Raw genomic sequence first — 26,772 nt, 5'->3', positions numbered from 1 at the left:
AGCTGTCAATGGTACTTTAAAATCGCTTATTATGACTTTCTATACTTTTAAAGGTCATCTGAAATACTTCCCCGAAGTTAGAAATATGGAAACTACATAATATTAGTATTATCTTATTCAAATTTCTTTTTGAACCAGAAAGAGAAACAAAACCAAACTTTTATGTAGTCTTCAAAGTCTTTCGAGTCTTAAACTCACATTTTATGAAAAATTTCATCTTCAAGGACAAAACTTAAATATTGCAGGCAGCGTGTACAATTCTAATATTAAATAAAGGAAATGAATATGCCATCTATTGTAAACTTCTATATCATCTACAGAAGCCAATGGCGAGACTTAATATTTTGTCGAAAAACATACGCTACCTTCAAATTCGGAAAAAGCAACTTTAGGGATTTGCAACAAAAATATTAATCGAAATTCTTCGAATAAAAACTAACCAACTGGATTAATAATGTATTTTCTATTTAAGCAAAATAATTCAAACCAAGATAGAAGAATACTTGGGAATTCGGTTTCATAAAGAGTCCGAATGAACTCCATTGTTTGAATTAGCATTTCCAGAAGAGCGCATGCATCGGCATCAATCATTGGTTTTAGTAAAATTATTCCCCAAAATACTTGATTAAATGAAAAACTACCAGAGCTGGCCAGAAATTTTTCAGTACAAAAAACAAAAATCAAATGTCAGTTGTACAGTCACTAAAGCAAACAGTGTGTATGAACTACAGTCTTGATCAGAATACACCTATCATCCCTGAATCAAACGAGTCTTTAGGCTTTTAAAACGCTACAGGGACGACATAATCGGAATTTTTGAAAAAAGTTTTGCTACTTTTTTTTGCTTTTGCAAAGAACATCAAAGACTTACGATTCAGTGTTCGATTTTTTTGTATTTACATTTTTAACTTGCCAGGTATTTTTCAAATTTTCTTTCAAAATCATTGATTTTTTTTATTAGCAGATTGGTTATTTATGATTTTGTTTCGTTTTGGTCTTTAAAATTAGTTCTAAATTTGGTTTTCTTTCAGTTTGAATTCGTAAACAGGCCTTCACTGTGACAATATTCAGCATAATATTACATAGTGAATGTTCAGACAGAATTTTATTGTACTATAGCCATAATTTCTCTTCATCACAATTTTTTACGGTTTACGACATATTCTTTTAGATCCAAATATTCTTAAGAACTTCATCTCATGTCAGTTGCTGCCTGTACGGAACTCATCTAAGATTTAAACTGGACAGATTTATAATTCGATATACATTTAAAAAATTTGCACCACACAACTGCCTATTTTCGCCAAATAAATCCATCATTTCTCTTGGCTTCAATAATTGGATCTTGTTAACTATTTTAATAAGCAACTATTAACTTAATTATTAAATGTGCTAACTTTTGATTTTTAGATGTAAATTTATTCTAAGCGATGTAATACATCTTCAAAATCTTGTATCTGAATGTTTAGACATCAGTGAATGAACTGATGACATCAGTTGCAATGAACTGATGTAATGGAAAGATTACATTTTTTCAATTCTTATGTAAGAAATGTACGTCATTCAAAGAAAGAATTCATCAGCTTTGGAATAATTTTTTGGATGCTACAGAGAGCTGGGGTAAGAATTGAGGTAAAATTTTCAAATACCAGATGTTTCTTAGGAATGAACAACTCGCATGAAACTGTAAAAGAAATTCCAATTTTAACTCATTCACTGCTACTGTTGGATTTAGCAAAGTTTTTACTTCTGCTTTTCACGAACCAAAAGTACACATACAAAAGGTTCATAGAGTGTCGAAAAAAAATAATCTTAATTATTCTTTTTATTTTTATAACTGAACCAAACGATGTACTGAACCAAACTTCAGAATGATTGAGCAATGTGTTTTCCTAAATGGGAAAATAAGATCTTCCGAAAATAGGATAGGTAAAAGGTTTTGCTGTTTTATGCTTCATAATTGTACTCGTCAAACTTCAGTTTCAACGTGTCTTTAGTTTCTCATGTATATAAAGCAGAAGGAATGCATTGAACGAACCATTATTTCAGTCTATATTTCGTTTTCTCAGATGCAATAAATATTTGTATTTCAATATTTTTTCATCCAGAAAATTACCAGAAACAAAATTGCGTTGTTTTCTTCCTTTTCTTTAAGGACCGATGTGCCTCCTTAACATTACCTTTCCAGTCGATCATGGTTGCTATGCAAAAAATGCGTCTTCAAATTAGACATCTTCACGCAAATCGCCACATCGCTGTGGCTTCCGTTGAGTTTATTCCCATTGTATTATTTTTTGTTTACATTAATCACATGATTTAAAAGTGGGTGTCGAGCATGAGAATGAATGCACAATAAAAAATTTATGAAGTGAAACCTTTTTACGATTGATACATTTACCAAAGACGTTGCATCCTATGATAATAGTGTTGCAAGGTAATTTTGTTTACATAACACTTTTAGATCTTCCTGCGACTGTATGGTATTTTTTTTATTTTGAAATAGTCAATATTATTTAAGTACTAAATATATACATGAATAACACTGGGATCATAAGAATCGAAAATTCGTCAGCTTTTGTGGGTTTCTCAAAACCATCGCAAACCTTTCTTGTGAGTTCGAGAGTTTCCTCTCTAGAGTTAATTTTTTCCAATAATAATTCCCATAAATTTCTTCAAATTGTGCTTTTGAATTCTCAGTTTTTAATTAAGATATTCGAATACTTTTTCAAATAGTTATTCCTTTAATTACATGAATTCAGATAAATTTATTACTAGAACTACTAATACCGCTGCTAAACGTCGTAGACAAAAAAACAGCAGAGAAAAATTAACATATATATATATCGGTTTTTAAATTCAAATCCCTGCCATGTTAAATTGTTCAAACCCGAGTTCTGTTCAGTTAGATTTGCTTTATTTTTAAACTGAATAGGAAAAGAAGAAAAAAATACGCTGGTGATATAAGAAACAAGATCTCTATAAACAGTTGCAGAAAGAATAACACGTCTCTTCCTAAGCAACTCTAAAGTTACTTTAAGAGATGCTACTTTGCGTATTGCATATATACATTAATATTATAAAATTCAAAATAAAATAGAGTATTATGTATCAATTGTATAAGAAAAATAATTACATTAAGCTGTTATATTCATTCGATTCCTTCCTAAATTTTGAGTGTTGGAGAGAAGACGTTTGATCCTAAACCGCGAGTTAAATTCACGGCTATTTGTTAATAAGGCATCGTATTCATTTTTCAATACAAAATAATTTAAAAATATTTTAAATATCAATTTTTTTTAATATAAATATTTTAAACGATCAAAAAATTTACATGCAGCGTAACTATAACATGAAATTCATTAAAGGATCAACACTTTACAGGCTAATTTTTCCCCCCAATAGAAAGCAAATTTATCCTCCCAATGAAATTAAATGAGAAAAGTTCACATTTTCAATTCAACCAAGGCGAAATTCAAGTCAAGTGAGGGTTCCGCAGAATGCATTATTTTCGATAATTCTCAGGTGAATGGACATTAGAAAAACATTCTTAACATATCTAGCAGTGAATGAGTTAAAAATGGTTCCAAATTCTGATCCAAGACTGTAGCCCAACGTCTTGTAAAAATACGAGATTCAAATTCGTTCTACCTTTGTGTCATCTCAAATTTTCAGCCCTTCCCACTAGATAAAACGCGTTGCAGAAACAGAAGTTCATGCTTGACCAACACTTAGAAATCGATTTGTTCCTTCTCGAGGACTGTCGCGTCGAATGAATCGCTCCAACGGAACGAGAACAACAACAGAGCGACACGGGTAGGAGCGTCACACCGATTAGAGAAAGAATTTCCTTTTACTTACTCATGCGTAGTTAAATAACTGCGTTAAAAATACAAACTGCATTACATATCTTTAAATGAGATTCCACTACAAATAAATGTATTGACACTATTACAAAATAAACCTTTTGCATTCCGATGGCCACTGGGAAAAAATGCGAATACTAAAGCTACAGAAATGGAGCAAATCATTTTCGGAAATTTTTTTATACAATCATTTCCCGTGGATAGACATTTACAATCTTTTCCCTGTTTCTGATCAACTAGTCTTAAATCGAAAAATTTTAGGTCTGCTTGTACAATTACTAATTATACAAATGTAGTATAATAATTATTCAATTAATTTGGGTAGACTTTGTTGTGTTTGAGTGTCTGTAAATTTACTATAGGTTTTTTTCCCCTCATTTGTGCATTTTTGTTATTTTCTGCTGAATTACTGCTTATTTTGAAGCTACATTCCCTAAATGTTAGCTGATAATTCTGAGTAGGATTTTCATCGTGCACAAAAATATAACTTCAGATTTACATTAATTAATTTCTGACTTTACTGTCGTAACAAAATCCTACAATAAGAGTCGTTTTGATAAGAGGGTTAATTAACCGTTCTTCATTCATTTAAGGATTCATTCGATTAAGCCATGCAAAACATTTTTGAAATCAAATTATTTCTTCACTAGCGAATCAAGTTCTTTATTTTTGCGAATTTTCCCATATTTATTAACATATTATTGTGATATTTTCCTTCTACGTATAGAGAGACATCTCAGTCATTTCTTTAAATCATGTTTATTTCCCCCCTTTCATAGCTTATACAAATAATTTAACGATAAAATTGCCAGCAAAAAATTATATACCGTTTACATTAGATGATAATAGTTGAGATTTCTTAGTATTCTATTTAGATTACAGAGTTAAAAATTTTAGTTTAAGTGAGTAAGCCTTGGAAAATTTGAATATTTTTTAACGAAGTTTAACATCTACAAATGATTTATTTGCTGTTTATAAATTTTATTTTATAAGCTCAAAATATCATTCAGGCGCAAGTGGCACTTGAGAAAATGATTAATTCTACTGTTTTAATTCGGTTTACTAAAAAAACTCGCAACTTCTTTGAAATAACTAATGCATGGCATTTTCTTAGCCTGCACTCCGATCAAAAGGATAACTTTTGAAACTTGCAAAATTTTACAAACAAGGAAAATAAGAGATTTCTTAAAGCTTATGCAAAACGGATCTACATTTTTCAAAAAGAATATGTTGAAAAGAATTTTAAACAGTTCTCAAACTCGACTATTATTTTCAGTAATAGAGATTTAAACATGAAATTTTTACATTTAAATTTCTTTTTTCATTTTAACAAAAGAGAAAGGATTCAGTCATTTAAAAGGCAAAGCAGATTAAGATACATTCATTCGTTCGTTTTTTGAAGAAAACAGGGTCCAAAAATTAAAAGCAAGCGCTGATATATTTATAATTCAAAATATTATTTACAGATTAAAATTTTTAAATTGTTAAGGTCATCTGTATGGAACTTGATATCCTAAAAACCGTTGGAATGAAAATTTTCAAACCATTTCTAAACTTTTGATTAAGTCTTCGAAAAATTCGAAAAAATATTTAGTCAGTGATGCAATTGTTTTGGTAGGTGTTATCGTCGCTCCTTATTTGGGATAATTTTACAAAACAAAAACAGCTAGCATTTTTAAGGTATCAACACAATTCCTTTATTACTTAAGTTTCGAAAAGGTTTGAAAATGTTCTTTTAATTAATGAAATATCAATTAAAAGATTTTCAATGAAAAAATTTTATGTGAAATGTCAAGACAAAGACGATAAATCGGATGTTTCAAATAAATCAATTTATAAGAGATTTCAAAATCTGAGAGTCAAATTCGTTAATTAAATCAAAATTAAAGACACTGCGGATACAACTAAAAATTTCAAAGTCAATATTTGGAATAGCTCTTTACATTACAGCACTGTTTCCAGCAAAAAATTTTGCGATTAAAATTTTTGCAGTGTTTTTTTTTATTCCATGTCTTTCTGAAAACAGCCGACCTGTTTCAAGACTTTCGTTATTTTTTTTAATAGCTTACAATTATTTCACTGCTTTTAAAAGAATAAATTTAATATAAAGGAGAATGACTTTGTAAATTCGTCGACTAGAAAAATGTTATCAAATAAAAAGTTTTTAATTTTTGCTTAACAATTACTAATTATATTGATATAGTAACAATTATTAAATTGCTACTTTCCGATTTAAACATGCTTGTTTATTATAGAGAAAAACATTTTATATAAACCGGTTTTATAAAATTTGTGTTTAAACCTTTAAAGTTCTCAATTTCAATTTTTCGAAATCGTCTCCACTAAAATGTCAAAAATCGTAGCAGTAAAAAGTTTTAAGAATAAAAATGGAGCATTCGAATTTTGACCGATTGAAATTTTACAAAAAAATAAATTCTCGGCTTCCAAAATCAAATCTAATTTTAATAAAGATTTTATAAGAATTTTAAAAAAATGTACAGCAAAATTAAATATTAACGGAAATTTTTCTAAAAAGGACTATTTTTTTAAAAGTTCTTAATCTTAATTTTCTAAATATGAAAAATATTTGAAAATATTAGTTATTGCACAATTTAGATGCAATTATTGCAAAACAAAGCAAATTTGATCCAAACTATCATCAAAAAGAAATTTTTCCTTAAACGAGGTAACATTGTAGTTTTCACCTAATTTAAGAGCTAAATAGTTTTAAAAGCATCAAATACGTATACGCAGTCTTTTAAACCGCAACTATCTATTCCTGATGCGAAAGTATGGTAAACGTTTTGATCTTGAAACTTCGGCTAAACATACAGCCTAGCAAGTGCTTTAAATTAATGATTTTACTATCTTTGTAGATTGATACATATCACCTTGCAATTATTTTAATAAAGCCAACTTTTATGAAAAATCAATGAATATAACTGAGTGTAACTATGAATTTGACAATAATGAATACTCATTTACGAATTGAGGACTAAATTTTTCCTGCATATGCAAAGGAAAGAGACAATAACTGAATAGGATTAATAACAATTAAAAATATTGTATATAACTCTTTTTGAAAAAAAATATTGAAGAATACGATAGGATAAACAGTTTTCATTTTAGTATTCCATTGGTCATTTTAAACAAACATAAAACAATTCAAACGGCAAAATATTTTTTCCAGCTAACATTCAGCAGCAATTCATCGTTAAATACAACTGAAAAAGTACTCAAGTGAATGGTTTATATTGATACAAGTATATATGCGTTTAAAGAAATTTTTGGATGTTTCATCTTTGCTGATGGCATAGAGCAATTAAATATCGATAAAATGTATGACTTCATTCTATTACATTTCTGATCAAATTAGCTCAATTTTCACGAAAGAGGCTAAACAAAAACTAGGAAAAACGCTTGGGATCTTGGTAAGCTCAACAGCAAAATTATTACCGACTAAAACTCTTGAACCTTCAATGATAAAATAGTTCCTTAATGGACTTTCTAGGTTATTTAAATAGAAAAAAAAGGAAAGCAGCAATTCAATCACAGCAATTAAACAGTCCTCAAAGAAATGACCGAAAAAAAAAATTCGTACCTATTGCCGATAACCGAGTTGTTTATTGCTCGAAAAATATTTTTGAAAAATATAAATTGGGACAATTTAGAGAGAAGACGCCTATGATTGTCCTGAATTCTATCTCAAGATTGTATATGCATCTATTATTTGTTCCTATATTTAATAAGAACCCTGAATTGTCCTTTTATTATAAAATAGTGCTCATTATCCAAAAATGACCAGGCGTAATTGTTTTTTTTAAAGTTAATTTAGAAAATCCTCTTTTCAAGTTTCTCCAGTTTAATAATCACTGTAAATGAATATTAAAAAAATTTTACGCAAAATGCATCTTATTTTTAAGTAGAAACTAGTTTATTTTTATGTGATCTTTTTATTATTAACAGGAGATTCCTCAAACAGCAAATTCACTCATTCATTAGTGTTTAGAAAATGTGATTTTAACGATGTCCTTTATATATGATCTTCACATATAAATTAATTTTAAAATTTAATATCTGAAACTTTTTAATATGACTCATTATTCCAGTGACGAATTTAAGCTTTTGTATCCCTACGCATGGGCGTTCTAACTCAATAAATTACCTTTATCTCATATTTTTAGCTTAGAATATTAATGCTTTATTTTAGCTTACATTTTTATTTTAGCAGCTTTGTGAAGGTATCCTTATTTTTAATTATTTATAGTAAACCACGACTGCGCGGTCTTGACGTTTGTATTATTTAAGCGGAGGCTCAGTTTTAGTAAATTTATCCAAGATTTATGTGAACGTAAGGAAACGGATAAGAATTGACTATTTGTATTTGATACACTATCAATATATTTTAATAGTTCATGGAATTTCTATCAAATTCGTAAAAAAAAAAAAAGAACGTTTCTAATTGATCAGCTTACAGTCTAATGCAATAGTTTAACCTCTATTCAAAAAATAGAAATAAATTATTCCAAAATATACCAATTTTAATAATGCACTATTATTCAACCCAATATCAAAAGACCGAGACTCGAAGGAAACTTAATCAATTCGAACCGAAATTAAACAGAATACCGAGAAATACCCGACTTCACAAAAGAAAATATGTGTGAAATCTATGAATGTCTTGGTAAAGAATATAAATGCTTAAATAGCATGAATTTGCTTTATCACCAATGACGGTTAAGGGGAAAAAAATGCGCCAGATGAAAGGCAATCCGGGAATTCAACAATATAAAGAAAAATAATGAATATAATGTATTTTAGAGGACTGGGTTTGGTAGATAGTATTTTTACTTTAGTAAAATAGTATTTTTTTTAAACTAAGGGAATTCTAATCTGAAGGACGCTTATTTATCACAATGGCCATAGAAATGCAAAAGGCATATATCCACAATTAAAGCTGTAATTCAAAATACTCACATGACGGTATAAACTGCTTTCATACAGTCTAGGAAGCTTACACAGTATGCAACTACTTACCTTCATCAATGTTCTTTTACATAAAATTTTGTAATTATTCACACTTCATGATTAAAATTCACTGTCAAATAAAAGCATATTTACAACAGGACAATTGAAAATAATTGGTACATTATAACTAGTACCGAAATTTTGCGAGACTAAAATCATACTAAGAAACGATCAAGTTATGTAAAAAACTATGTTGCGTCATTATGTCTCCTTAAACTTTTGAAAATAAATTTGTCGAAGATTAGATTTAAATTGATTATTCTATCTTAAAATAACGCATAATTACAGAAAGTGATAGAGAACAGTCTAGAATAAATATTATCATTTGAAACTAGTGATCTAATGACATTTTTGAATCGTCTAATCAAAAATTTTAGAAATACAAAATTACAAAATACACTAATAAACAAAAACCTATTGTTTTCAGTAAAATATCATCTAAGAATCTTGGCTAAAATAAATATAGAAACAATAGGAAAAGAATTAAAACTATTAAATAAGCAAATATAAATTATATTTAATATTTATATGATAATGTAAAAAAACAATAAAATTTTCATAATTAAAACAGAAGTAACAATGTTTTGAATATTTAGATGGATCATCCGCCATTTATTTCATATTCTCCGAAATTCCATTTAATAATAAATTCAGAAAGAATTTTGAAAAATGGGACACAATGATTTGCATTAAACAAGAGGAAAATTGTTACAAGTTTTACCAGGAAGCAAAATTTAAAAATATGCGTATATATTTTTGCTTATGCTTTTATTTCGTCTTTAGGTTCTAACAAAATCCGTCAATTTTTCCATGTGTCAGTTTAATCTATTGTAATCCAAAATAATGTTATTCTCCGTTTCGGAGTCAGATACTTTGATATTGTCTGACAACGACTTTCATAAATAGTAGAAATGGTTTCAAGCCAAGTAATCACTAAATGCTTATAAATTGGAACCAAATATCAAATTGATTTAAAAAATTCCACAAATTATCGAATTTTAAAAATATTATGTAGTTAACAGCAACAAAAATCGTACCAATCATTTTTTTACATTCTTGAATAAGAAGTAAGCAAAGAGAATTTATTGCAATCATTAAAAAGTTCATGCTCGAAATTCTGACGAATCCCCCACATTTCATCCTTCTAGTCCGATGAAATCCTTTTTGAACTCGTATAACTCAAAAATACTTAGAGCCAGATGAAAAAAAAAAAAAAAAAAATCGCGTGAAGTTTGTAAATCAAGTTTATTAATTTACATCAATTTCTATTCAAAATCCGTTAACGGAAGTTTGAGTACAAAGAAACAATTATAGAATTTAGAGAGTTCCATGTATCGAATCTGATACATGATTGGCGCCCTTACAGTGCAGATCCGTACTGGATTTCGACTGAACCCTGTTTAATGCTTGACCGTCTTTTGGTACATTCATTCTCACGCAAGAACTCAAAAACGCAATCTATATAAATTAAATTTGGTATATGACCTTGTAATTCTGTGTCAAAGTTTAGTTTAAAAAATTTAAATAAAAGCCATCTAAAATGCATACTCGGGTTTCTTCATTTTACGACGAAGCATAAAACGCCCTTAAACGAATCCTGGGAATAAAGACATTAAACACACATGGCATTTCTAACCTGTCCCAAGGTCTAGTATTAATGCGGTTTAAGGAGAGAAATCACCGCCACATATTACAGAATGTGAAAATTTCAAGCACATAAGCCAATTAATCTATTGCATTCTTAATTCATTGTTAAATCATCCGATGATTATTGCAATTGGACCACATAATTATGACCCTAGAAAATCAATTAAAAATTTTGCACGCTACATAAACAAGACAATTTTATATTTAATAATAGAATACACCATATAAGGCCTTTTATAAGGCCATATTTCTAAATTTACAAATAACTTTCTGTCGGAATTGGACCTCCAACATGTTATCCTCCTATCCAAAGCTTTTTAGTGCAATTAGACAACAATTTCAGCAGACTCTTGCGTAAGAAAATTCCCCAAAAACAAAACCGATACCACCTTCTCATTTCTGTAGATACTAGTAAATGTTTTTTTATATAGTAACTACTTGAAATAATTTTTTTTTATTAGTCAAGTGCACTTATATATTTGGCCAATCCTTCACAAAAAAAAATTGAAATTTGAATGAAACTTACATTGATGAAGAGATGAATGGATGAAATGATGAGTCGACAAAATGACGAGTCAAAATGATACCACTTGCCTGAAAGAATAAGTTTTATTAATAAAAAACACAAATGCAGTGACTGGGTATAAGTATTAAAAAAACATTTATAAAAATAAAAATAAAACACATTAATAAAACTAAAGACATTTAAGAAGTGGCAGCTACTTTCAATACAATACTGAAGAAAAAATAACGAAGAAAAATGGATACAAATTGCTATGGATTAAGACATTTTTAACAACATGCAGTGGGCATATTTAGGCTTCTCGTTTCATAGTTTTAGACAAAAACAAATGATCAATTTAGTTTAACATTTTAACACTTATTTTTGCTTCACATTCTATGAAAATATAATTTTATGTTTATTTTAATTATGAAAACATTTGCAAATAAACGTTATTCAAGCAGATGCCCAGTTCTTTTCGAATATTAGAAAAACAAATTGAGCATAATGAAGCAAATAGAAAACACAGCAATTCTATTTGTGAAGGAATTAATAATTGTCATTTATGTTCTAAAGAATTCGTAATATTTAACTAATTTAGCAGCTAGGCAAATAAAATCGTTTTAATAAACCCCTTCAATGACGCATCTTATTTTCGCGTCGAATTACTGAATTTTAAATCCATAGATTTAAAATACAAAAATCGCCTAAAAATGCTTATGCAAAGTTTCTTATATTATTATAGGAATTAAAATAATTACTGTCCGAAGAAGGATATGCCTCATCTAATTAGTTAAATAAATTCGTACGCCAAGGGGCTAAATCTCATCTCAGTCCACCGGCCTAGATTGCTGCCTAATCCGGAATTCTACCACTAAATAGTGGATATTGGTTGGAATAGCATTTCGAACCTGCAGTCTTCCAGTCACATACTTAAAAATCATCCATAAATTGATTAATCTACTTTTACAAAACTATTCTATTTTCATTAAGTTTCAATTGCAGTCCTTTTCTTACCTTTTGCATTTACTTTAATGTAACATTTAAAACGATGGTAAATTTCAGTGTGATATTTTATCAAATTCCTTTACCATAAACCGGAATTAAAAAAAAAAGAAAGTTTGGTAGTTATTATAAAATAACTGAAAAAGAACAAAAAAATGTCAACCTATAAAAGAAATAAAGTAAAGCATGACAAACAGGGTACAGGTTAGCTGCATGTCTAAATTTTTAAAAATGATAAATTTCACGCTAACATAAAATCAAAAGTGGTTAACAGCGCGTTACAAAAAAAAAAAAAAAAAAAAAAAAATCAAAAACTATATATATTATGCGTTTAATGATGCATCTAATTTTGTTTTTTTTCTATACTTAAAAGTAGTTTTTTTCAAATAACAGATTTTTATTTTCAAAAATGTAGGTTATTTAAATTGACACAGATGTATTGTGATTTTTTTTAACATTTTATATAAATACTTCCATAAATACTTAAAAACTTTCCAAAAACGTCCTTCTGTTTTAAAAAAAATTAAGTTAAACAAAATATTGACAAAAATTAAACAAAATATTGAAAAATATAATTAATTTTTAAAAGAATAAATTACCTAATGCAATCGCTTACAGGCGATTTTCTATTTTCGATAAAATTTCAGTCTTCTCTTTGCACAGAGGATTTCGGAGAATTTTTTTAAAATTATTTTTCGGATTTAGCCCAAACCTCATCTCTGAATAACGTTACTTGATCCAAGAATTATCCATATACTTACAGAAATCTGGTCTAAAATAATGCACATCAATTGTTACATACTGTGACAATACATGCTAAGACGAATAAAACACAATATCGGAGAATTTTATACGAATGTATCCATTTTAAGTACGAATATGAACGCTCGCGACTTGAAAGCGAAATAAACGTCAAAGATTTCACACTGCTCTTCAGATAAAGATTAAAATCTGCTGTTCCGAATAAAAAAAAGTGGAAGAACATAGCAGGCAGTCAGCAAGCTTCAAGTGCCAGCCACTCCAATGAAATTGCATAACATATGAAAGGCAAAACAATTCCTAGCTAGACTGAAAAATTATCAGGGTAAAGTTCAACCTTGACTTCTGTATGACGCCCCTAAGCAATATCTAGTCATAACATCCCGTATACTTACAGAATACAGAATTCTGGATTGGGCAAAAGTAATGCATAAATACTCTTTTTAATACATAGTTTCGTTTGTATTTTTATGACTTAATCGTCCCCTATTTTGATTCATCTGAGAGAGGTTTGTATAAAGTAAATATAATTTTATGAAACTAATAATCGGCAGATCCCATCGCTATTTATCTCAGGCCGACTTCTTTTAAAAACAATTCGACAGGTGCAGATGAAAAAAAAAGGGGTTCCATTTGCAGAAGTTTTGCCTATTATTATTCATGAGATTCAAGCCAAACTTCCCGTCAAGAAATGTTACGATTAGTAGGCGTTGGAATTACTTTTGCCAATGCTGCTGCTGGAAGAGATTACAGAAAAGACTAAATAAATGAGGCAACTGCAGACTATTGTTCTAAATAATTTCAACCATTCGGTCTTTCACATTTAACATCTATTTTGGAAATCTTGAAAGTTTTTAAGAAAAAGTACAAACAGAATATTTCAGCTGATAGAAATGATTAAAAAAATTTGTCGAATTAATCGAAATATGATTTTAAAAAACGCGGCTATTTACTGAAGTATTTAATCTCAATTGCATTGGTAAATAGGCAATCATACTCTGTGTATAAAGAAAATTGAGAAAGGGAATTCATTAAACTTAATGCTTTAAACACGACATTTCAATAAATTGCTTGCTTATAATATATGCGAATAAGGGGTAATATTCAAATGTAGGACAAAAAGAAAGTTGTAATGCAATAAATGAAATCAAGTTATTGAGCTTTTATTTTTAAATTTTAATTCGAAACGAAGTAATTTTACCTATAATATTTATGAATTAATAAAATCTGCTTATACAACAAATGCCTTTATTTAATCAAATTCGTGGGGCTGTTTACATGTCTCCTTTTACTTACATGTCTACATTATACTTGACATTTCGATGCACTACTCCACTAAAACGAAGCTTTTTAGAAGTCCACTGAGAAATTACTTTCAAAAACAAATATTGTAAAAAAAATTTGAATAATTTGCTCCAGAAAACAAGTCGCTGTAAAAGTGAATTTTAGTGTGTCCCTTGCTGCCCCAACAATACCAAGTCGCCAATAAATATGGCGAACAAAATAAACAAATACTTCCGCGGAACAGTTATGGTTACCATTTCCCGCCATATAATTAGGACTTTTTACTGATAAGTATCTTTTCCAGACTGCCCGGTGCCTTCCACAGATCTGTAGAAGGCATCGGGCAAAATTTTAACTTAAAAAACATCCTACGGATTCCGCTAGCAGCGGGAGCGGGAACCTAGTAAGCTTCACTAGCACATTGAACATAAGGACTGTGAGGATAACAGGAACAGTACATAACCAAAAGAAAAGAATGGAGAAAAAAGCAATCGGAACATTCTCCTTACAAAATTTCAAACAAACATCCTTTTCCCAACTTCATCAACTCGTAAAAATATATTCCACTCACCCTTCATCCATTCTGCCTGTTCGATATCAAACCATTCTCCATATAAAATTTCAAACAAGCATCCTTTCCGAACTTCATCAAATCTTAATTATATATATATATATCGCTCCCCTTCATGCATTCTGCAGGTTCGAAATACTGTCTTCCATCCCATTTACTTGACATCCATTCTTGCACAATTGCCATCATAAATTATGAAGGGAACCAACCGTTAGAACACCAAAAGAATTACTAGAATTGCGAAGTATTCCATTGCAGCTGTCTTTTAAAGTGAGAATGCAGACGATTTCATAAAATAGGAATTCAGACGATTTTTTAAAGCGCATACTGACAATTAAAAATTGCAAAAGAATAAATATTTTCTATTCGTATTCACATTAAAAAAATAATATAACTTAATTATAAGCTTAACTTTATTAAACTTTTAATTATAATAAAAAACAAAATTAAAATCGCTAATCTATATTTTTTTAATATTTTTAATTTAACATTTTTCAAAATATAGTAGTTCATGTACAACTCAACCATTGCAAAAAGTAATAAAAACAGCATTAGGGTTGCGAGAAGAGCTTTCCAATGGGTTGTCATATGGGCGACAAACTCAGGGGCACACTATTCTTCACTACATCACATGTCGCAAAATTGCAAGAATATTAAAGGTTCAAATATCATTTCTAGTGACAACGTAAAACTCGCGTACAACATCCTTTTAAGATTCTGAATAAAAACTTTAAAATAAAGTCATTCAGTTTCATATGAATCATTTCATTACAGATTGTTTTAAAAATCTGGTCATTTAAAGAGGTCAAGTATAAACATGCATTTGATTCATTCATATCAATCAATAGTAGAAGTTGATTCTAAAAGCTAAGTAAGTTTCAAGTCATTTTTGTAACTTGTAAATCGAAATAAAAGTAAATTACTAAAACGACTATCTACTTAAGTTGTAAAATTTACATCACTATCCAATAAAATAATTTTTCGTAAGAGACGTTGTATGCAATAGATTTTGCAGTTAATGGTCGTTGGTTTATATAGCCACGAAAAATGGTATTCTAACCCTTAATATTTTTCAATTTTGCGACCTACAGATATTTGACTAAAAGTGATCCCATTAACAGAGAAGAAAAATGAGATGTTCTTGTCATAAAATATCTGTATAAGGTAAAACAGCAAATATCAATAAATTGTCGGCATGCAAAAAATGTTACAAATTTACAAGAACATTTTATACTGTAATAGAGATGGCCTTTTCCCTTCTACAATTATTTTAGCTGTATACCGATGACACGAGTAAAGTTTGTTATGCAAATATATAGTTTATTCATCACGAATATGTTATCTTTTTTGGTGGAAATTCTTAGAAACCTTTGAATTGTAATTGACATATAATTATATGCTACATTTGCACATATATATATGCAAGCGATTGCTTTAGACATACTGATTATCTTTCATATCATTACACTTTAATTATTCATTTTTATTAACCAACAGAAAAATGATTCATCCAGCCGATTGTACTGAAATCTACAGAAATGTATTTTGAGAAATTCTAATGAATTACAAATCTTTAGTGAATAATTTCATAATGTTCTAAATTAAACTACTTAGCCTACCTACTACTTTTTGGTATTCCATCTCACTGCAAATTTTTCAATTCAATATACTTACATAACAATCTAAACAAATATGTTTTTGGTATTCTAAAGGTGCTATAAAACTCAATTTCAATTCCATTCCAAAATACAATAAGGGCGGGGGGGGGGACAGAAAAAGAAAATGTATAATTCACCAAGTTCAAATACATATACAGATTAATTGGTCTGTATATTTTTATACACTGACATTACACAGGCAAAAACTAAAAAAAAAAAATCATAGGATATTGAGATCTGGCAACAAATACTAAGAAATAAAATAAGTATGACTAATTGAACAATAAAACGAATGATAAACAAAATATTTTGAATTATTATATAAAAGAAAAAAAACATTACGAAAAAGAAATTCGCGAATTCCATTCAAATGTGCCGTCAGAGACCAAAATGCATTTCACAACGCCAAAATTTAATTTTTAATAAAATATATCATATTTTATCATTTAACACACTAATATACGAGTATAAATATTAAATGCACTAATATTTGCCGTAAGAGAAACTCCAATGCGAATCATCCGAGTGCTTTTTTTTTCCAAAAAAATAACAATAGTCTGACGCACAATTTTCAGGTTATTTTAATTTCGTAGGACAAATTACACAAACCTTAAAAGTGTAATTGTATCCCGATGGCATATATTTTTTTTTTAAAAACTAAACAGCAAAAAATTTAACTCATTTTTATAAAATAAGAAAAACGATAACCAAGAAATCACATCTGAAAATAATTGATAAAAACAGCCATTCACTCATTATTGAATTGTACTCGTTTTATTTTTCATCTGATGTACTCGGATACGAAAATTTGCATTAAATGAAATTTAATGATTATCGTCAATAACAAGAGCAATCCGTTTTAATCATAGCATGCTCTCGAATATGAAAGTATAATGCGTATCAGAAAAGGTGACAAAGTAAAACCACACATCACGACTTCAGGATTTTTCACAATTGATAAATTAACAGAAAATTATGTGACAATTTAATGAAAAATAAATGACAATACATTTCACTATCTTTGAAGATTCAAAGAGTACCATTTAAAAAAAATTCCATATTTTTATTTTTCAAAACATAAGTGAGAAATTTTAAAAGAGCTTAACACGATTCTTGGTACATTACTTTTATATAAATCGCAAATAATCAGCACATCATGTCAAGATTTTAAAATTAATTACTAATGTCATGCATATAAATACAATAAAATAAATGCATGAATAAAATTGGATAATTTTCTTCCCTAACGATAAACATTTCATTTCAAATTCCGATTATTTCCAATGATTATAAAATTACTACATTTAAATTAATTTTGTTACATTTAATTTTTAATAATCAAAGTAATCAAACATGGGTTTTAAACACAATAAACTTAATGTCTTTCCTTGAAAGACGTACAGTCGTTCTTTACTGTCCATGCAAGAATAACTTCAATTTTCTCCAATACCTATTAATTACACATTTTTAGTCTTAAATTACATCTAGCAATAAAAATTGCATTCAGTTATAAAAATTATTAAATAATCAATACATCAAACACTTCTGTATCCGATACTTATTAAAAAAATCGCAAAATTAAACAGCGTTATAGCAACCATCAAAGAACTAAGACTAGAAAAATGTTAAAACTTACCAAATACGCATGCAAGAGAACGTCAAGATGGCCGGTAATTTAGAAGTTCGAAGATGCCATTTTTTCTTTTCTTTGTCCAATATTTTAGCAAATCCACAGAAGATTAAATTAATCTTGATGTCTCTTGATTGTTTCAATTGATAATTAAAGACCTATTTCTTGCATTCCTTGGGAGATCAAAAAAACTTGAACAGAAAAAAATTGCATAGCATTTCCAAATTTGAAATTGAATCGGAATACACGAAACGAACAGAATATCTGCGACATTTCTCCCACCACCACAACATAACAAAATGATTAAAAATGCGAAAGCAAAGTGTAATGCGCAGACAATATGTTAATCAGAATTTTGACGTCATAGTTTCCAGAAACTTCTCTCAAATTCAGCAAATGGTTTTCAAAGATGATAAAGCATAATGAAATCTGCATCACATATTATCCAATCGGGAACGAGTGATGTTTTCAAAGAATATTTTCTAATATCCGTCTGGTTTTTTTGCATAAATGTTTTTTTAATCAAATTAAATGTTTATCACCTATTTGAATGTAGAACAAACTTCTGAGCTACATTCTCGTCGGTTTGGCGAAATTTGTTTTCAAAAACGTGGCCAAAATATCTTTCTGCATTTCATTTTATGAAGAATTTTTGTGTTTGATAAAAAATCGTTTTCAAGTTCACGATATTTTAAACTTAATTAGGAAATATAATGCAATCTAATAATTATTAAAATTTAATAAAAACACAACATTTTAGTTCAGATCAAATTCATATGCTAGACAAAAAAATAAAGAAAGAAAGGAAATTCGGGATTAATAGCTGAATTTTTTTTTTCTTGACTACGCAATAGAATTTTGTATAACAAGAATTTGCTATATTTCTTATTAAAATAAGGGAGTTTATCTTTGTATCACTTAATTACTAATCATCTTTCAACTTTACATAAAATTCATTGAATTTTCAGATGTGAATAAATATCAAAATAATATATCAGACCGATTGAGCCTAATTTAATATTTTAACCTTGCCTCGTAGTTTGCGATTGCATATGCTAATCTTATAAATAGCTCAGTTATGAAATTAATTCGGGATGTGAAAGCAAAGAAAGTCGATACGAGGGGTGCTTTTTTAACTTGTGGCGGATTGGTATGAGTGACGGATTAGTATGAGAACCTGGGACCTTGTGGTTCGCAGTCTGTTGAAATCACGTCCTGGTCACCAATGTGGCGGATTGGTATGAGTGAGGGTAGAACCTGGAACCTTGTGGTTCGCAGTCCAGTAACATGACCATGATACAAAAGCAATTGCTCATGCAACGTAGTTGTTAACTGGCTTATAAACTTTCACCACAAACTGAGATCGGTTAATAAGAATAACACCTATACAAATAATCCTTCCAAATCATAACAATGTTAAAACAACAGTCCGATTTTCCATGTTGAAAAATGCGATTTAAAAATAATTTTCATACGAGTTTGGGCCACATTATATATATTAACAGGAGTCAGATGTCTGAAAGCTTTAAAGAGTGCGTGAGATGCACAGAATGGATTATTATGAATATTTTCAATTTAACTTACTATGCAATTTCTTTTTTTACTTTCTCATATAAGGCGCATAAAAAAAGGAATGCTGAAATATTGCCAAAAAATTCGCCTACGAGATTTTGACGAATCACCACCACATTTTCAATCTAACCGAGTTTGAGTTCAGTTCAGCTCAGTTATATTAACGTCCCGTTTAAAGCAACGCTAGGGCTATTTTGGGACGGACCTCGTAAATTTGAGCCTCAGTCAGATGACGAGGACGACACTTGAGCTAGCACCCCCTTCTCCACACCATGCCACACCAGCGGGAGGACGTTTGGTCATGACGAATTTAACGTGCAACAGATCCCCTTACACGACGGTTCTTCGGTGGAATCGGGACACAAACCTGAAACCCTCCGGTTCCGAAGCCGAGACCTTACTACCAGGCCACCGTGCCCCTTCCCCGAGTTTGAAAAACATAAATTCGAAATTATGTTTGTCTGTATATCTACAAATACAATAATTAAAAAACATTTTAAACTAGATGGATGAAATTTGTTATTTGGTCTTTACACCAAATTTGTAGATTATTTTTTATCAAATTTTAAGCGAAATACATTTTTAGGGAATTTTTCTGCCTACTTGCCTGCATATTTAAAAAACGCAGCGAGTGGGAAAAGTAAAATTTGTATACAATCTCACAAATTTATACACAAGCTGAACTGTAAATTGATATAAAATTTAGAAACAAATCTGAACAAGTTTGACCGTCTGTAGACCAGCAAATCCGCATGCATGTAAACACGATGACTGAGAAACGCAACAACGTAGATAAACTGAAGAGAGTTTATGATTCTGCTACTAAAACTGTAGTTTTGTGTCCAATTTTGTTGTCAATCTGTCGACAAAGAAAAGCACAGAATGGACACTTAGGTGCAGGATTCTAAATATATACTTGTGTCTCCTTGATCTAATTTTTATGTGCAAGGGGATGAGGATAATATAAAATCGTTATTTGGGCGTATACGAGATGTTTCGGAGAAACCACACCGCTGATTGTTTGGTTAGCTTCTGAGGGTAAAGACTCCTGAGCACCCGAGGGCAGAAGTCTGACTTCTAGCTCAAACAAAGATAGCACACACACACACTTGCTTGCAGAACCCCTTTTTACGGGGAGGGGGGGGGGCTCATTCACGCACCTCGCTGAGAAAACACAAGGAAGAGAACAACCATGCCCGAACTAGGACTCAAACCCGGAAAGCCTAGATCGAGGGGAAGACGCGCTACCCCTAGGCCAGGACGCCGGCTTGTAGTCCTTTTTATAAACAGATTACATTTCATTTCTGTGGTTAAACTGAACTCGTTTTGTTGTGTCTTTTTCGATTTATATAAGAAGTTAATAAGTTTTTTGAAGATTCTGAACCGGTATATGCCACCAAACAAAAAAAGTGTTTTTTATGGTTCTATAAAAATAATTTTTTCTTTGAATAATTTTTCGATAATTTTACAACTTTTTTTTAAGTGACCGTAAGATTGTTTGCGTTTGATATGCTTATATGTAACAACTTACATGCAAAAAAAATCTCTTGCAAACGAAATATTTTTATCTCCTTCATCTTAGTAAATGATAGCCACTATTGTTACACATAAATACGTGCACATTTCACATCTCCACCTATATAACCGGGCCTAATTAAACCAAACATCTACATTTAATACTTATGACAAAATTGGCATCAATTTTTCTAAGCGCAAACAATGACTAAACATCCAATTAAATGGAAATTAACCAAATATCGTCGTTTTTACTGCATCGACTTCGAAACAAATACCACAAGAAATATTTTTCTGCAATCGCAAAATCAAAAGTTTTGTCTTTTCAATAAAACCAATTCCTTCCAATGAAGTTTTGCTTAAATTTTTATTCGTTCTATAACATTTCATAAATGATTTGATAGATGCAAACGGTTTTGATATAAAGAAATTTGTATGTATTTGTTTGTACTATTGGTAAACAACAATGAGAATTAGAAATATCCATAATTTTAATACTACTATTTTACTTTTTAAATACTTTGGCAATTTTTTTATAGATTTTAAAAGACAATATATACAATACTTGTAAAAAACTTTTTTTTGTTGATGAAGAACAAGAATAACACGAAAAACTATTGCTAGAACTCATTGGCAAAATTCCGGAAGAACATAAGAAAAAGAAAAAAAATTAAAGTAGATTATTAACATTTTAAATCAAAAACAAACTGTTAGTCTGATTTATTGATATGGAGCAAATTAATTTTTGGCATTTTAAAAAAGTCATCTGATTAAATTAATATTGTCATTTTAATTTAAAAAAAACTTTCAATCGATGAAAAAATTACTTTTTTATAAAGTTTGTACACAAAAATAGTTTTTAAAGTTAAAAAAACACATGAAAATTATTTTTATCCTAATCAAAACTGAATGTGTTAATTAGTTTCATTTAAAAATGTAATTATTTAACGACGATTTCTAATTTTTTACAGCCGTTTCTGTTTCTAAATACAAATTTGTAATAAGGGAGAAAAAAATTAGTGAGTAGGATGCGAGAGAGAAAAGCTTATATCTGCGTATTAATTCCCTTTTTTCAAGGTTATAAAAACACGAATCCAGCTGTTCGGCTGCGAGAGGCTGTGATTGCACTAGCTCTTTTATCTCTATATTACTTGCATGGGGTCGAATCAAACCAGTTTTGCTTATCTTTATGAGATGTCACAAAATTTATATGTATTTCATCTCGCAGTGAATTGTTACATCAATTGCCTTTCTTTTGGAAACACGGAGTCAATTTAACTTCTAATATACAGTCACTCAAAAAAGTATTGGGACACTTGGCGTGAATAACTACAAAGCTATTTATAAAACTATTTATCATATTAAAATATAAACAAAGTAAATCAATAAATATTTTAACATTTGGTGTACAATTTGTAAGGAAAATTTATTTGGTATTTTAGAATTATAATTTGATATAACTTTCCAAATATAATTCAAAGGCAAATAAGAGTCAAAAAAAGTATTGGGACACTTTTAAATTGAGAAACTCAGCAAATATATAGCACATCAATAAAATTGAATTTAATACCACTTTTTTTAGACTGTAATTTTAAACTTAAAAATTTCAAGGAATAAGAATGCTTATAGAAAAAAAGTGGAGAAACAAAGATATATCGGTTGATGTGCGAAATCTTGTAATAGATCACTGAAAAACTGGAAAATCAGTTCTCTGTATAGGACATATCTTGAAATGGAGTAAGTCTACTGTTTCTAACCTTAGTCACAGGTTCAAGAAAACAAAAGGTATTCAAAACAAGGAAAGATCAGGGAGTCCAAGGACATTTAATGAAAGTGAAAAGAGGTAGATTGTGATATAAATTCACTTTAATTCAAAAACTAGAGCAGTAAAATTGACTCTGCAATGAAAAAGTAAGTTTGGAAAATCTATAAATCTTGAAACTGTCAGAAATATCTTAAGAAAACAAAAATATCATGGCAGAATACCTCAAAGAAAGTCTTACATCAGCAAAGCAAATCGACAAGCTAGGCTGGCCTTTGCTAAAAGTATGTAAAGCAGACAAAAGAATTTTGAGAAAATGTAATTTTTGTTGATGAAAGCAAATAAAACAATTTCGAATCGGACGGCAAGCAAAAAGTTTGGCGGAAAACAAATGCAGCAATGCATATCAAAAATTTATGGCCAAATTTAAATCAAATATGGAGGTGGCAATCAAATAGTCTAGGGTTGTATGACAAGCACTGTTGCCGGGTAATTACATTTTTTTTGATGGAATGATGAATAAATATGTCTCCCTTGACATTCTCAAGTGAAATTTAAAGCAGAGTGCAAGCGAGTTGGGAATCTGAAGACATTTTAAGATAGACCAAAATAATTATCCGAAACATATTTATAAGTTATGCTGATATTTACAAGTTATGGGTCCTCTACCACTGTCCCCACTTAGTGTTATTAGGAGCCCTGCACAAAATCCAGACCTGAACCCAATTGAGCATGTGTGGGATTATTTGCAGCAAAAACTGTATGAACATCAAATTTCTAACAAGCAGGATTTAAGAAAACATTTGGTCGAAGAGTGGGCCAAAATCGATGGATCATTTTGCAAAAAACTGTTCCAATCCAAGCCAAATAGTCTACGGGAGATCATAAAAACAAGGGCGGCCTAAAAAAATCTTTACCAAATTGTGTGAAGATTAAAATGCCTGAAACATTACTACGCATAAAACCTTTTCATGTCAAGCTAATAAATTTTTATTCTTTGCCTTATAATTAGAATGTGTATTAGAATTTAATCTTAAAAGTTGTTCTCCCAGCTTATAAAACAGGTCAATATATATTTTAAAGTCGATTCTTCTAAATGGTTGTATGCAAATTTTATTTGGCTTTGCTTGTTTGCGTTTTTTTATACCAGAGCGATATCTGTATAAACAAACTGCGTAACTTTTTATATACTAACTCTTGTTTATAAGATATGATATTAATATTATTTTCATTAATACATTAAACTAAACTTAGGTTAGGAACCTTAAATTTTCTTTATAAATTTTAGAAAGCATTTTAATTTGTCGAAAAATAAACACCTGTTTGATTTTTCATTTATTTAAATTTATTATGTAGTTTATCCAATGCCCAATTCTCTCTCAGGATTTTAGCTTTACAACTTCCTTATTAAGATTTTTAAAAATCTCGAGATTCAGTTTACAATTAGTCTAATAATTTTTAACATTTTGCATGGAATTTAATTTAAATTGTTGCATGAAATAAAAATTGTTCATAAATACTTTATGAACAATTTTAATATTTTATATAATTGAATAAATCATGAAAATACAATTTTTGTTTCTTATCTATGAAGTATTCATTCTACATTTGACTATTCTCCTGATAAGAAAGCCGCCTTTCCTATTCTAACATGAAAGAAAAATTTCAACAGTAATAGATAAATCATATTTTTGAAATTCCCCTCGCTTGCTTTTGCCTGCCATACAGAATTGTATATACCTCCGAATCAGCATATTTAAGAAATGTTTATTGATTCTCTTCCCACATTCAGATGCAGATGGTTGTGACTCACACACATCACAGCTGCTTCTCATTAATTATTTTTTTGATTCGGACAGATGAAAAAATGTTACTGAGTGCTAATTCAACAGTTTATAATTACTCGAAAATTGTAAACTGATAATGTAAGAATCTTTATTTCAGCTAATGCTGTGTTTTCCAAAATTCCTCGAACTATGCATATATTTTATCGTATATTTTTTGATTAGCTTATTTTTTATCCCTTTGGTGGCTGATTGGTAAATACTCCAAAATTTCCATACTACACACACACACACACAAATACTCCACACACACACACACACACACACACACACACACACACACACACACACACACACACACACACACACACACACACACACACACACACACACACACACACATATATATATATATATATATATATATATATATACATAAATCAACAAATAATTTCTGTTTAATTTGTAAATATTATTATAAAGAACTTTTAATTAATGAATATAACTCTAATGCAACTTATATGTTAAAGAACACCGGGAAAAAGGAATTAGATAAAAGAATGCTAGCTTTCGCAAAAAAAAACAACCAAAACTAAGACTTGCTCTCTTAACTATCCTTATTTATTCCCAACAGTTAAATTTCATAATAATCCATTAAAATTCAGATTCGTAACCTGTAGCACTGGCAATTATAATTACTATATGGGTAAACATTTCTTTAAATACTTAAAAATTATCCTGGACAAAATAAAAAATGAAGACAACTTTATTATTTCTAGTAACAAAGAAGTATTGGATTTCTTAAAGATAACAACATTAATAAACTTAATACTTTTGATTTCGAAAATTTATACACTAATCTACCTCATGAAAAATTAATAAAGGTCTGTACTTTTATATATGACGAATATTTAAATGAAAATATCATTCTTAAAAATAACTGGCTTGAGTTATGTAATTTTAATATTACTGAAAATTACGTGTTCAATGGTATTAATTTTTATAAACAAGTCAAGGACATTCCAATGGGAACATCTTTCTCAAGTGCTTTAGCTAATATTTTCCTGCATTACTATGAGAAAAAATAATTAAATATAATTTAATAAACGGGTGGAGATATATTGATGACCTACTTTTGATTAACTTCGACAATACTAATATTATTACTAATTGCTATCCAAAAGATTTAATTTTAAAAGATACAAATAAAAATCAACTTGAGGCTACCTTTCTGGATTTAAAAATCGAAATTGCTAATGATAAAACAATAGTTGGTATATACGATAAAAGGGATGATTTCAACTTTAAAATAACAAAACTATGTAACTACCATTCCAATCTAAACTCTAAAATTTTCAAAATTCTAATTTCCTCACAAGTTAACAGGATCAAAATGGTTTGCAATAATAAAAATTCTTATATTGAAACATCAAACAACCTCCTTAAAAATTTAATTAAAAATGAATTTCCTAGAAATTACTGTAATGTCAATTTTTTAATTAAACAAGGTGTGGTTTGGGATTAATCCTTTGGCTTAAATAAAAATAGAACTTTCCTTGCATATTGGATCACTCAATAGATAGCGCTGGGAGCCTACATCTGTTTACATAATTTACCGTTAGTTTTTTTAAAAACAGGGAATCACAATCGATGTTTAAAGTTTCCTTGACTGTTGATGGTATGTCCTGGCCTTTTCGTTTTTAATTTTAATTTTAGTGATATTTTTTGTTTTTATTGTTATTTTTGTTATTGTATTTTTACTTTGTTGTGGTTATTTTCTTCTAATTTGTTGTTTTGTATTTCTTTCTGTTAAAATGGTATATCTCTTGAGCATAATTTCATTGGATTTTCGGGTCACGAGGAATCATTATTAGACAATGTCTGTATGTCCTCACAGAAAAAAATCCCTTTCTTTGAATCCCTGCCTGAGGGTGACCCTTGAAAAAGTCTTCAGGCCGGATTCTTTTTTTATATTTTTTATAATTTTTTTGGTTTAATATTTATTTGATTTTTTGTTTTTCCTATTAACTTGATTCTAATACTTATATATATATATATATATATATATATATATATATATATATATATATATATATATTTACGTACATTTAGCTACTGTATGATTCGAAGGAGTCTTGAAAGTTTATAAGAATAGTGATGCCATATTTAAGTTAATTGTTATCAATAATTAC

General features: G+C 29.2%; 1 long non-coding RNA gene across 1 annotated transcript in view; it reads right to left on the bottom strand.

The window, feature by feature from the left end:
* LOC129959073 (uncharacterized) overlaps window positions 1–18,223 on the bottom strand; it is a 91,513-nt gene extending 73,290 nt beyond the window's left edge. Inside the window, exons 1-2 of the long non-coding RNA XR_008783387.1 lie at window positions 17,954–18,223; window positions 11,065–11,132 (exon numbers count right to left, since the gene is read on the bottom strand). This is a non-coding gene — a long non-coding RNA (uncharacterized LOC129959073). The remainder of the gene's footprint in view (window positions 1–11,064; window positions 11,133–17,953) is intronic.
* Between the last annotated feature and the right edge of the window lie 8,549 nt (window positions 18,224–26,772).

The sequence above is a fragment of the Argiope bruennichi genome, chromosome X1 (genome assembly GCF_947563725.1).
Source record: "Argiope bruennichi chromosome X1, qqArgBrue1.1, whole genome shotgun sequence".
Classification (NCBI taxonomy): domain Eukaryota; kingdom Metazoa; phylum Arthropoda; class Arachnida; order Araneae; family Araneidae; genus Argiope; species Argiope bruennichi.
Note: the sequence above shows the minus strand (reverse complement) of the source record. Positions and strands in the feature narration are given on the sequence as shown.